This window comes from Hydra viridissima, unplaced genomic scaffold (assembly GCF_058129835.1).
Source record: "Hydra viridissima isolate aposymbiotic clone 2 unplaced genomic scaffold, HvirCarnegie_v1 scaffold_7, whole genome shotgun sequence".
In the NCBI taxonomy this organism is placed as follows: Eukaryota; Metazoa; Cnidaria; class Hydrozoa; order Anthoathecata; family Hydridae; genus Hydra; species Hydra viridissima.
In genome coordinates this window covers 12,173,044-12,184,277 of record NW_028324306.1, presented here as the reverse complement: position 1 = coordinate 12,184,277, position 11,234 = coordinate 12,173,044, and the positions used below count along the sequence as shown (strand labels likewise).

At 30.0% G+C, this 11,234-nt stretch overlaps 2 long non-coding RNA genes across 2 annotated transcripts; one reads left to right on the top strand and one right to left on the bottom strand.

Annotated features, from left to right (window-relative positions):
- The first annotated feature begins 3,093 nt into the window (after positions 1 to 3,093).
- LOC149886154 (uncharacterized) lies at positions 3,094 to 5,926 on the top strand. The gene is made up of 2 exons (XR_016454496.1): positions 3,094 to 3,656; positions 3,865 to 5,926. It is a non-coding gene; the product is annotated as an uncharacterized LOC149886154 (long non-coding RNA).
- A 2,807-nt stretch (positions 5,927 to 8,733) lies between these two features.
- Positions 8,734 to 10,138, bottom strand: LOC149886153 (uncharacterized). Its single transcript, XR_016454497.1, has 2 exons — positions 9,790 to 10,138; positions 8,734 to 9,662 (listed from the first exon to the last, which is right to left on the bottom strand). It is a non-coding gene; the product is annotated as an uncharacterized LOC149886153 (long non-coding RNA).
- Positions 10,139 to 11,234: the final 1,096 nt, after the last annotated feature.

The following is an 11,234-nucleotide window of genomic DNA, read 5'->3' as shown; positions in this document are numbered from 1 at the left end:
ATATATATATATAATATATATATATATACACACACATGTATATATATATATATACATACACATACATGATATATATACACATGTATACATATGTATACATATATATGTACACACATATGTATATACCTATAGCATATATAATTTATGTGTACGTCAGACATATTCGTTCGTTTTGCGGACTATATGGGAAGCTTATTTCTAATAGTCAAAAACACTGATCTCTATAATAACTGGATAGCGCATCTCTAATATCAAAATTCACGCCAAAATCGCCATATTGGAAAGCCCCAGAACAATGAAATCTGATATGTGCGATAAAGCGATAAAGCGATAAGCCGAAAAACAGAACTTAAAGCTTACGGGATTAAAATTTTTGGGGCTTTCCAATATGGCAATTTTGGCGTCAAAAAATAAGAAGTTTTGCTCGGAGTTGCGCTAACCAGTTATTATAGAGATCAGTGGTCAAAAACCAAGAGCATAAAACTGTAACGCACTAATAAAACTCTAACGCACTAATAAAAGGAAAGTTCTCGAAAACTCTAGCATAAAGGCATTGTAGAACTTTATCGATAGTATTTTTTAACTACAGACTGAAAAATGCCTCAATATTAATACTGACACTCAGGAGAATTCAGTAATAAGTTTTTGAATTAGTTTCTTTGAACTTCATTGTTTTTATTATGCAAGTTACAAATTCTTAAAAGAGCAGTGCTTTTTACACAAGTTTCATTTCTTATTCAGAACATACGACGAAAGAAACTAAATTTAAACCTCTAAATGTCTTAAAACCAGGTGACGAGCACGAAATACACGTACATTAATCACACTAATCAGTCCTGATGTTAAAAAAATTAAGTTTACGTGTTCGAAGAATTAAAACAAAAAAAAAAACAAAAAACGTTGGAATGCAATGGATTAGATTTAATTATATTTAAAATGTTTGAAAAGTGTCGCTCTTTTTTTCATTTTTAAGTTTGAAGCTATGGGATTAATTACATAGGAAACACAATTTTTGTTAAGTTCTGAGATTTATGAATCCAAAAATGACTAATATTCACACCATCTTCTTGAGATACGGGGGATTCCCTCGCTTTGTATAACCATAAAAGTACGTTGTATAACCATAAAAATTTTACAAATTAATCAACAAGCTATCTAAGTAAAATGTTGGGACCAACAGATTTGTGATATTTGCGTTGTTTTAACACCACATAATTGAATCGCCGATGATTGTGTGATATTGAATCACAGATAAATAAATTGTGTTAGAGAGAATTGTGTAATCATTTTTAGCTCTCGCCGAACTTTATGAATAATAACTGCTAACTTTATCTACAGCTGCGGACAAAACTACGTGAACGATTGCAAATAGTTTTTTTTAATGAAATTTTCAATGTCTTAAAATAAGTTTATAGTTTAATACTATATATGGTTGGATAGAGCGTTTTTTGCTCTATAAGACTGTGTAAAGTGTATTCTCTAATAATTTGTTTAAAATTAAACATATCTAAATGTTCAAAAAGCATCAAATATTTTGCGCGACAAAACCACGTGAACGATTTATAAAAGCGTCATTTTTGATGCAAATTATATTATATTCACATCGAAATCAGTGCTTTTAAAAATCGTTCTTGTGGTTTTGGTATTCTAAGAACTTACAACCATTTAAATTTCTCAAGATTATTCTGTTTAACATCAAAAAATTAAAAAAATTAAACTATAATGGTTCGTCAAACTGATTCAAAAATTGAAAGCTTGGTTTTGCGTTTGCGCAAAGAAGAAAAATGGTCCATTGGGCAAATTGCAGCTCATGTGAAGATGTCAAAAGGTGGAATACATAAAATTATACACCGAGAAAAGAGCAAAAAGATCGTTAAGAAAGGTGGTCGTCCACGTATTACGGATAAGCGGTAATATTCCTTTAATTTTATTTTTTTTAATATTTAATCTTAATAATATTAATGTTAATGTTAATTTTAATGTTTAACATTTTATTTTTTAGTACTGATCGAAAAATTGTGCGAAAATCTCTTGAGAATCCACATTTGACAGCCCATGAAATTCGTCTGCAAACAGGCATGGAAAACGTAAGCACACGAACGACTCAAAGGCGTTTAAACGAAGGAGGTCTTTATGGGCGCAGACCTGCAAAGAAACCATTCCTTAAGCCCAGGCACGTCAAAGATCGCCTACAGTTCGCTAAAGATCACTTAAACTGGACGGTTGAAAATTGGATGAAAGTAAATTTAACATGGTTTGCAGCGACGGTCGAGGTTATGTTAGGCGTCCAGTAGGTAAAAGATTTGCAAAAGAGTATACAATAGGAACTGTAAAATTTGGGGGTGGCAATATAATGGTTTGGGGGTGTTTCTCCTGGGCTGGAATTGGTCCGTTGTACCGTGTAAACGGTATAATGGACCAACTACAGTACAGGGAAATATTATCTAATCAAATGTTGCCACACGCTTTAGAAAAAATACCTCACAATTGGGTTTATCAACATGATAATGACCCTAAACATACAGCTCTGACTGTAAAAAATTGGCTCATAAATAATAGCATAACGGTTTTGAAGTGGCCTGCCCTATCTCCCGACTTAAATCCAATCGAAAATTTATGGATTGAAGTTGAGCGACGCTTGGGAGGTCGCAAATTTCAAAAACCGGATGAACTTTTTCGAGCCGTACAGTATGAATGGGAGGCATTACCAAAACAGTTACTAGAAACTCTTGTAGAATCTATGCCAAGACGGTGCAAGGCCGTTATCGATTCTAAAGGCTATGCAACTAAATATTAATGTTTGTTTTTTTTTAGAATCTATTATTTGTTGATGTTAGTAAAATTATTCTTTTACGTTTATATAATCGTTCACGTGGTTTTGTCGCGCAAAATATTTGATGCTTTTTGAACATTTAGATATGTTTAATTTTAAACAAATTATTAGAGAATACACTTTACACAGTCTTATAGAGCAAAAAACGCTCTATCCAACCATATATAGTATTAAACTATAAACTTATTTTAAGACATTGAAAATTTCATTAAAAAAAACTATTTGCAATCGTTCACGTAGTTTTGTCCGCAGCGGTATATCCGATAACTTAAGAGTTTAAAACCACAATGCACCGACGTCTGCGAAAAAAATTGCGGTTGAACACAAAAGCGCCGAAAGAGTTGCTGATATAATTCTCTAAATGAGCTAAAAAGAAAACTTTGGTTTTCTAGTTAATATTATAACCGTACAATGTTGCACTGACTTAATCGCTATCGATTCGGTATAGATTCACTTTCTTCGACATGCTAAAGAGATAATAAAGAATTTTATATTATTGTTAACGAATATCAAAAGTAAATGTGCATTAAGTTATTTTATTTGGGTTAGGTAATAAAAGGAATGTAAATGACGAAGGTCAATTTAGAATATGAGATGTAATATGATACACTATGAGATTTAATACGACATTAGCGATACTGCAAGAGATATTTTTGCAAACCAGAAACAAACAAAACAAACAAAAAGATAGAATTTCAATTTGTATATTCAAATCTATGAATGTAATATAACCTTATTGTAATTGACGTTGCTCAAGCAAGAATTTTTTTAAAATTGTTGTAGTACCAAGTTAGTGCACTTGCTATGTTTCCATGGCTTCTTGGTCTGTATACTAGTAACGTTCTTTTCTTTGTAATTACTTAATAGTTTACAAGACGATGATGAATTAACAAAAATTTTATATTCAGTTGTCAAACTATAGAAGAAAAAAAATTTCTATGGTATTTGTGTTTTTTATAAGCTTGTGATTTTTTATGCCTGGACCTTTTCTTTTCTAATAATTATTTGCCTTTAACTTGGCTTATTTTTAGATTAAATTTGAGGTTTGGGATAAGTTTGAAGATACTTTCAGTTACGGTAGGGTGAAGTTAGTTGGACAGCTAAAAATAATTTTCAATTTTGTAATATGAATTTTTAATTTTAGGGGGTCTTGTTCCCTTCCCTAAACTATCTGGATGAGCTGCTGAAATACATCAATGCCAAATGTCTGAAACAGCATGTTCGTTGAATTATTCTAAAATCCTTTAGTTATATTTGTCCAATAATTTAATATTTATAAAGTGTGGTAAATTTAAGGTGCATTTTTAACTAGCAGTAATCAACCGTTTGTACTACAAGCCATTGAAAAACATATTGACATTGATGTTTTTAGCGATAATTATAAACCTGACGTCTTTGCCAGACGTCATTATCGTTAATCTCATGATTAAAAAAATTACATAATTGCCCTGGTACAACCTTTGAGTTTAAAATCATTAAAAAATTACATAATTACCCTGGTACAACCTTTGAGTTTAAAATCATTAAAAACGCGAGTAAGAAAATTACATAATTGCCCTGGTACAACCTTTGAGTTTAAAATCATTAAAAACGCGAGTAAGAATTCAATTGATGATACACAGTGTTGAGTAATGAAAATGTTTTCCAAGTTGAATGATTGTAATTGAGAAAAATTTCGTAAGTTGCAAACCTCACACAAATAACCAATATGTAGCCACCTGCTACCAAACGTTCTCTTAGTTATTTAAGAAAATAACTTTTCAAAAACTAGAAAATATAAACACACTTTTTATTGGTGAAGTGTGGGAGTTAAGGAGTTTATCAATATTCTATTTCGTCTTTGTAAACACAAAAGTTCATAAAAATCTTCCAGACTGTCACGGCAACTTATTACAGATCATAACGGTAATACGATAATTGCAATGACTTTTTTCACTGTTTTTTTCCAAGCACAAACAATTTAAAATATTTTTTTAAAAAAGAATTGAGTTTTTATAATACGTAAAGCATCATAACAAGCTTCAAAATAGACCGAGCATGTAAGTTCTTTAGTATCTCATAGTGTACAAATTTTTTAAAATGGAAGAACTTACGTAACTTTACGTAAGGTGAAAGCTTTAAATTCTCGAAAAATGACTTTGGTATCGTATTGCTTTCATGATGAGCACTTTTTGAAATGATTGGTTTTGTTCTTAAATAGTGAGACATTTTTAAAACAATTTGAATTTCAAAAAACTTTTTTTTCTTTCCACACTCAGCTATATAAACTTTATTTATGAAATTTTATATACATTTACAGTTTTCTACTTCGTATCGTGATATGCATAGTACTCCGTATCGCGATATGCATAGTACTTCGTATGGTGATATGCATAGTACTTCGTATTGTGATATGCATAGTACTTCGTAACAAACCAAGTCGAGTACTTCTTTAGCAGATTTATCCAGTTATTTGCTTGTTGAACTACTTTTGCATACTTTGGTGTAAACCTTCAACGTAGCTGTTAATTTTCTCAATAACATTTACCATTGCTTCTTCAACTTCAGGATTTTTTGCGAAGTATAAATCTTCAAAATCGTTTCTTAAAGGAACGGCACTACATGTTATTAACAACACGATAAACGCAAAACTCCAAAACGCTTTCGTGGCCGTTTTCATTTTAAAAAATCGATAAAGTTTTTCTCCTAGGATTGTAAATACAGTTTGGCCAACTTTAAATACAGATTTATTACTCGTCACAAAAAATAATCGTACTTTTTTGTTTTCTTATCTATTACATGTCGCACATTTTATTTAGATTGATTAATGGAGCTTAACAGCTGTATGAAGTTCTATTCACTTTATTGAAATGAGGTTTAATATCATTATCACAACTGATAAACCTATTTAGTTAATACCACGGTTACCTTAAACTTATTAAAAAGAATTAGCACTTCTAACAGTGCTGCTTTAAAACACTCATTCTATCACAGAGTTAAAAAGAAAAAATTTAATCACAGAGATAAAAGAGACGAATAAGTGAGATTAAGAAAGCATTCTCCCTTTTCTACTTTTTATTCTTTTTCATTGCTAGGGGTGACGAAAAAAATAAATAGTTCAGTTGATTCTTTTTTTGGCATGAAAAAATAATCTATTTATGCTAACAATTTCTATTACTTATTGAAACAACAAAATTATTAAAACGTGTTTTTAATTTATTGATTTCTAAGAAAACTGTTTTACAAATAAGTGGGTGTGTATCTAATAACAACGAGGACAATTGTTTATCAACAAAGGTTTAAAAACCGCAAGGTGTTAGCGATAAGATCCAGAGTAACTTAGAGAAGTTTGTAATCTCAGACAAAGTTCATTCAAGTTCTTTTCCATTGAAATCGTTAAAAATCACGATAAAAGTATCAAGAAATTCAAGATCACAAACCTACATAAAACACGCTGTGTTGATAGAAAACATCGCGACAATAATTTATCTCGAAACTCGAAAGAATGAATTAAAAAAGGTGGAAATTTAATATTCAGTTGAACCAATCAAGACTCAAAAAAAGAGGAGTGCTTTAAAAGGAAAAAACTCGTAACATTTTAGCAGTTAATCAGTTAAATTCAAATTTCAAGTTAAGAGAATTTTTTAAAAAAAAATTATAAAACTCAATTTTTCCAACCAGCGCACAGTGGGAAAAAATTTTGAATGGATGTAAAAATCTGAAATCTTGTGCACAGGTACATAAATTGATTAAGAATAACTTGCCACCATAAACAGGTAATAATACCTCCTATTGGAAAAATATGGAAATGTATTTGAATGAATACTGATGTCTCAACAATTTATTATATAAACAAAAATAAATGGCTTGTAATAAAGCTTTTATTTTGTGTATTTGAAACATTCATACGTGAAGAAAAATAAACTCATATTTCCTTAAATATTTTATTATTATGACGTATGTGAAAATTAACTGACATATAACTTTAGTCATTATCGAAATCATTATCAAAGTCTTCTTAGTTTGTCATGTAAAGATCTGACGGAAAATCTTCTATGTTTGTCATGTAAAGATCTGACGGAAAAGTTGGAATATCATTGCTTAAAGTCTCTCAAAAACTCATTTTGGGTTGGTGTAACTGATGAGATTTGATTTATAATTTTTTAGCTTCCACATAGTTTAAAGGCTGAGATTCTTTTTTTAAACACAATCTTCTGAGTCCGGAATACACAATCTTCTGGAATCCGAAGAACACAATCTTGTGGAGTTCGAAAAGCACAATCTTGTGGAATCCGAAAAATCGGATTGAATGTCGCCGATTTTGTATAATTTATATTACTGCTTTTGTGAGCCGCAAGGGATCAATACAAACTGCAAAAGATTTTCATTGATATATTTGGATAACCTCCTTCGAATTTTTGCTTATAATGACCAATATCTATAATAACCACTACTACCACCATAACCAACATGAATGTATATGATAAATAGCACGTTGTGCCTTAGAACCAGATTGTATCAGAATATAAGCCTTTAATAAATCCCCACGCACATAAAAAGCCAAAGCTTCATTAGGCGTTTATGGAATCGGATTATTCAGTGGATAAAAACAAACTTTTTTATTTGACTAGTTTTTTGAAGGAAAAATTCTAACTCGCCCAACATTCTTGCGCCACCTCGCTTTCCTGTTTTGAATAAGCAAGAAGCTAACTTGTGTATCTAAAACAAGTTTTTTACAGCTGTTAGCATTAACAAGAGAAGCAACTTCGGATTGTCTCGCCTCAAATATTTTCCCAGTTTATTAATGTGGCAAACATGAAAAAACAAAACTCATTATAGTCATAAAAGTGTCAAAAAGCTAAATATAAATATGAAATTATGAATCTATAACTTCTCATTAAAGTATTGAAAATATATTTATACATAGTCAAAAATAAAATATTTCAATAGGTCAAAGTTTGACTTTTTCATACTAATTTAAGCGTTTTTTGTAATTGCTAAGCCCAATAAAGGGAAACCCACCTCATCCCCTCCCCCCAAAAAATACTAAAGTAAAAAAAGAGTATGAAAATTTCCCATAAGTACTTAATAAAATTTGAAAAGAGCTATATTTAGTATGAGCAGATATATTTAAAGGAACCCAGCAAGCACACAACGTTGAAATAACGTTGATCAACGTTGATCGCTGGGAACGTAACGGATTTGAGAAGAACGTTTGTCAAATTTTTTTGTCACTTTCAAACCAGAAAGGACAATGTGAAGTTCAAAAAACATGAAAATGCAGTTTCAGTAAATACTAAAGTATTTAAAAAACCGATTTCAAATATCGATATTCTTTTTCCGCTTGAAAGTAAATTTAAAATTTAATTAAGCAATATCATTTTTATTTACTCGATGTTCAGCAGTTTATCAAGGGTTTGTAAATTTTAAAAAGTTGTTATCAAGGGTTTCTAAATTTTAAAAGGTTGTATTAGAAATTAACATAGATAAAGGTAATCAGCTACAAATGCTGAATTAGCTAAAATTAATGTAAATGCTTTCTCTTTTCCAAGGAAAACCCATGATTAAGTTATAAGCAGGTTTACCTGGTTTAACTGACGTGAGTAAGTTTTGCACATTTTTAACGTGAATCAATTAAAATATCTTTTTCTCGATGTTTTAAAACATTTTAAAGAATTTTTATTTCCCCGAAGCATGCTGGGAGTTAGTAAACATTTAAAAAAATACTTTTTGAACAAGATTCCTCTATTAGCAAAAGCTTCTTTTAATGAAATATTCTTAGAAAGAATATCTTTACGCAAAAAACATTCCATTTCTGCTTACCTTACGCAATAATACATCACAATTCTGCCTATTTTAAAGAAAGGAAATGAAGAAAAGTCAAGACGTAATACACTTAAAACAATAAAACGCTAAACACATATTACATAACTCACAAATTTTAACAATACAGTAGCGTGCAAAAATTAATAAACAGATAAATATTTTGAGTTTTTTCATCATAATATTTTGCCTTTTCATTAAAAATGAAACTTTTATAAATTGTTTTTCTAACGTGATTACATAGTATAACGTGATTACGTAGTATAACGTGATTACGTAGTATAACGTGATTACGTAGTATAACGTGATTACGTAGTATAACGTGATTACGTAGTATAACGTGATTACGTAGTATAACGTGACTACATAGAAAAATTTACTCAAAAAAAATTAAAACTTTTAACGGAAGGAAGGAACTTTATTGAAAATACAATCATGCAAAAGTTTATAAAAAAATTCAAAAAAAAAAAAATTTTAATTTCTTCCCTATTTTTCATCACAAAACATCAGAACTTTGATGGATTGCTTCTAGATTTTAATATTGATTGACAATGACGAGACATAAAGTCAACTAAGTTGAAAAGAACATTAATGGGGAACAATCTGAAACCGTTTTGTATAAATCATTTTTATTGGTTGGTTTTTCGCCCTTTAACTGACAATCGAAATGTTCCAAAAGATGTTCTACTGGATTTAAATCTAGGCTTTGAGAAGGCCAGTATAAAAGTGGAACTGTTTTCTGATTCATTATGCCTTCGATGCATAATTAATCAGAATGTATGAAGTGGACCAATAGAATTACGACTGAAAGATATTCAAACCATTGTATTGCCACCACCAATTTTAACTGTTGGCATTTAATACTTAGAAGCAAGTCTTTTACCTTTCGGACATTTTACATACCTGATACCATCGCTACTAAACATGAAAAACCTTGATTCGTCGCTGAATAAGACTTTTGACTATTCTTTTGATATCCAATGATCTTCAAATGGATTTATTTTGCGGCGATATAAAGAGACTCGGTCTATTGAAAGAAAAGCAGAAAGTGAAAAAAAGAAAGGATTTAAAGATTAATATAAAGCAAAATCAATTATTCGCTCATTAAAGCTATTAAAAGTATCATTAAAAATAAATATAAATCAATCATTCACTTCATAAATATAAATCAATCATTCGCTTCTTAAAGACAAATCCATGTCAGTCGCAGAGAGATGTTGCGAGAAAATTAAAATGCACCCAAGCTTCGATTTAAAAAGTACTTAAATCTGAAGAATATAAAGCAAATCATAAAAATAAAATTCCAAAGCAATCCATTGATGGGGAAATTAAAGCAAATCGTCATTCAAAAAAGCTATATAAACTTTTAAGTAGTGTTGTTATCGACTTCGACTAAATCGACTAAAAGTCGACTCGTCGAAAGTCGAAATTAGTCGAATTTTAAATTAGTCGATTTAGTCGGGTAATTATCCTAAAATCCTTATTTCAATTTTTTCACTTGACTTAATTTTATCAATCTCTAATTTTGTTATGATGCTGATCAATTAGTAAAGAGATATTTTAAAAGTTGTTTATCTTGTAAAGATAAGATATTTATAAAGATTGAGCCATACGTAAGAATATCATTCATAGCTGTAAGAATATCATTCATTGCTTTAATTATTGTAAAAAAGGATATAGAATGTCTACTTGTGTCTTTTTCCCTCACCCCGCGACAGCAACCCCCGTTCCATTTCGCCCGTTCATTTGATTTTAATTCATCTAATAAATTAGATAAATTAAAATTAAACAAAGGAAATGCTCTTGATAAAACAACAGCATGTGTTATTGTAACAGTATTGCATACCACATTACCTAGCTTTTTTGTTTACTCTCTTAAAGTTCTATTTGTTTTATGACATCTAAAAAATAAATTGTCAAGCAACATTAAAGTATATGATAAAAATATTCAAATAATACAATCATATACTTTAATGTTGCCTGAATTTTTAGTCGAAATATTTGAATGAAAAATTTTATTCAAATAATTCGACTAAATCGACTTTTAGTCGATTTTAAAAATGTATTAGTCGATTTTAGTCGACTTTGAAAAATACATTAATTGATTTCATCGACTGTCGAATAATTTCTAAGTCGTAACAACAATGAAACTTATTGCAAAAAGAACTTTTCACAATTGCTGGACTAGAAATATTTTTATCAGCCGAAAGGTAGATTTATCGCCAACAAGTTCAAATATACACAAACTGAAAAATTTGCTCCCAAGTTTCTTGTATGGTAAGCAATCTGCTCTTGTGGAATCCTATTGAAAAGCAAGAAATTAGCTTTGAATGAAGAAGATTTTAAAAAAAAAGTGGATAGCAGCTTCAAAAAAAAGTAACTCAAAAGCAAGATCCAGGAGATGATTTCAAGTACTCGCAAAAATATTCAGCTTCTATTTAGGCGTCCAATAAAAAATGTAAAAAATGATTGAAGTAAATATGTACTTTAGTTAGCTTTATCGTGTAAAAAAGTTACAAAAGTTTGTCTAGTAGTTTTCGAGTAATTAACGATTAAAGGGTGCTGAGTTTCATCGTGTTGAACCGATAAGTTTTATGGT